Source organism: Chaetura pelagica, unplaced genomic scaffold, assembly GCF_000747805.2.
Source record: "Chaetura pelagica isolate M959 unplaced genomic scaffold, ChaPel_1.0 scaffold57, whole genome shotgun sequence".
NCBI classification, from domain to species: domain Eukaryota; kingdom Metazoa; phylum Chordata; class Aves; order Apodiformes; family Apodidae; genus Chaetura; species Chaetura pelagica.
Window position 1 is genome coordinate 10,524 of NW_009954217.1, and position 2,906 is coordinate 13,429.

The following is a 2,906-nucleotide window of genomic DNA, read 5'->3' on the forward strand; positions in this document are numbered from 1 at the left end:
TATGTTAACACTTAATTAAACGTATACTTAGTCTGGTCCTCTGCTCCTTAGAGTCTATTTTATTTCTGATCTCTTTACTGAAAGCTGGGCTTGAGTCTTCAGAAATCTTTCACAGCTTTCTATTTTCATAGCCTTCATAAAAAGGAATATACAAAAAAACTTGTCTCAAAAACTCACCAAGTTACACTGTCTAGAACCATCTTTTGTCTGCAATGTTAGTACTTTGTCTAAAAATGTTAGTTTTGCACTTGTGTAGCCTTTATATGAAAACTAAAGAATAGGTACTAAATCCTCAATATTCCTGTCAAACCTGCATATTTGACTACATATCTTACACCACAGTTTGACAGGCATTTGAAGAGCTGAAGAGCTAGATTCTTCTGCCCCAACAAAAAAAGCAGATCCACATGAAACTTCTGTGCCCGTATTTTCCTCAACACAAGGGAAAAGACCAACCAATTTTCCCATCAGTATTTTCTGTAATTATTTTGTCATTAATTAATGGGCAGTAACACACAGATTGTTTCAAGTGCAAGAAAATTACTCTGTCTGTAATCTAAAATGTTAATTATATTGATGATCCCTGGTTAGAAATGCTCTTACATGCTATGGTTCAAACCTATACTATGGCTCAGTAATGTTAATCTTCTCCCTTGGAAGTCATGACAGGCATCCCTGCTTTCTCAGTGCTCAAACTAAAACAGAGCAAGTGTAAGGTTTTATGGACTTCTACTTGAAATTTGAGGGTTAAGACTATTAACATAAGAATGTCAGGTATTGGCTGCACTTTTTGGCTTAAATGTATTTTCCATGTTCATACATCTGACTTCACTAAGTGATGTCTAAATTAGCTCAAGGCTAAACATGGACTCCAGTAAAAACCCCAAAGCTTAATTATTCTAACTTTTTGAACATAAGCCAAGCAGCATAATCAATGATTTCTGATGGCACACATCATCTGGTTGTGATGCATAATATCTGAGTGAAGTTCAAGCACATGTATAGTACTCCTCTCCCTTTTATCTTCTGTCTTCCACCAACTGGGGCATTTTTTTTTTTCAGGGTCAAGTGGCATGGCCCAGTTCTCTGACTGTGTAGCTACCAAAATACAGAAGCAGACTTGCATTTTCAATCGTGTTTCTGCAGTCCAGTTTATGTTGTGAAAAATGATGAAATAATGAAACCAAGAAAATTAATATGATTTCCTCTAATACGTAACCTTTACAAATGTCAAATTGGGGAAAATGTAAAGCAGAAACTATTTCCCTAGAAATTTAGATTCATCAGTATGTACTTCTAGTCAGGTAGCCCCAGAGCAATTAGTGTTAATATATTGTAAAGATATTGACTTTTTGACAAGGGCAGCTTTATGATTCAGCTCACTTAGACTGACATTCAAGGGGACTGAGAAGAGTAACATTTATCAGAACTGTCATTGTTAGGCTGGGCCCAAGGCAACCCTTTTAACTGGAAATTATCAGGTAAAAGAATCTATTAAGTTATACTCAGCAGAGAACATTACAGCAAGATGCGGAGGAGAACCAGTTCCCAACTATCAGTTAAACCAAACTTTTCAAGATTAGCCAATGAGTTTGAGCTAAACCAGTAAATGTAGTATTCAAAACAATTCTTTCCTCTTTCCTTCTACATCAGCCTATTACTGAAATCCACTTACACAAAAAGCTTACAAAGAATAAAATTTGTGACATGTAGTTTTCTGACTTGGATGGAGGCAAGAAATCTTTCATAACCAGAGCCAGAGGCATAGTAAAAGCTAACCTACTCCTGTAACTTCTTTCTGAGGTGACCCCATTTTGTTATGACAAATACATAAAGGGTCACGGTCTTGGCAAATGTCAGTGTAGCTCAGCTCACTATTTGTGATGATTATTTCATTTTAATAAGCTATGTTTGCCTAAGTGGAAAATATTTTCCCCCAGAATTTCTGTATGGAATGATTCTATTTTGTGCCATAAGTCTCAGTCTGTACCAGCTTGGGAAATGTTACTTTGGAAACTGTATGAACTGGCTCATATCTAAAAGAGTTATCAAAGGAAAGTCCAATGGAGAGCTATGAGGATGATTAAGGGACTTGAACCTCTCTCCTATGAAGAAAGGCTGAGAGAACTGGGTTGTTTAGTCTAAGGGAAGGCTAAAATGGGATCTTATGAATGTTTATAAATATTGGAGGGGTAGGTGTCAAGAGGAAGGGGCCAGTCTCTTTTGGGTGGTGCCCACTGATAGGACAAGGAACAATGGGTATAAGGTAGAACATCAGAAGTTCCACCTCAACATGAGAAACTTCTTTACTGTAAGGGTGACAGTGCACTGGAACAGGCTTCCCAGAGCAGTTGTGGAGTCTCCCTCTCTGGAGACTTAAAAAACCTGCCTGGATGCATTCCTGTGTGCCCTGCCCTACCTGATCCTGCTTTGGCAGGGGGGTTGGATTAGATGATCTCTAGAGGTCCTTTCCAATCTCTAACATTCTGTGATTCTGTAGTATCCCTATGCCTTTTGGCAACTGAAGTGATGGATGAGGAAGAAGCAAAGTGGGCTCTGCTAGTTGTCTAGTCTGGGAAGCTAAGTGTCTGCATTCTGGCATTTTTTGAAGAGCCCTGTAATGTAAAACCCTCCCTCTGTGAAACTCGACTCCTAGAAATCTCCTTCAGTACAACTTTTCTGTTTGTCCTTGATTTCCTCCTAGTCCTCAGAAGAGGCAAACCACTCTCGAATGAAGAATCCTAGAGTCATCTCTAAATGGTGTTACATCTGTGACTAGAGGCAGGATCTAGTCCATTAGTTGACATAAGTTCTTTCATCGTTTTGGTTCCCCAAAGTTCTGGATTTCATCAATCTGGCAGAAGCTATACTGCTATGCTGAGTCACACTGCTCTGATCTCCCTCCC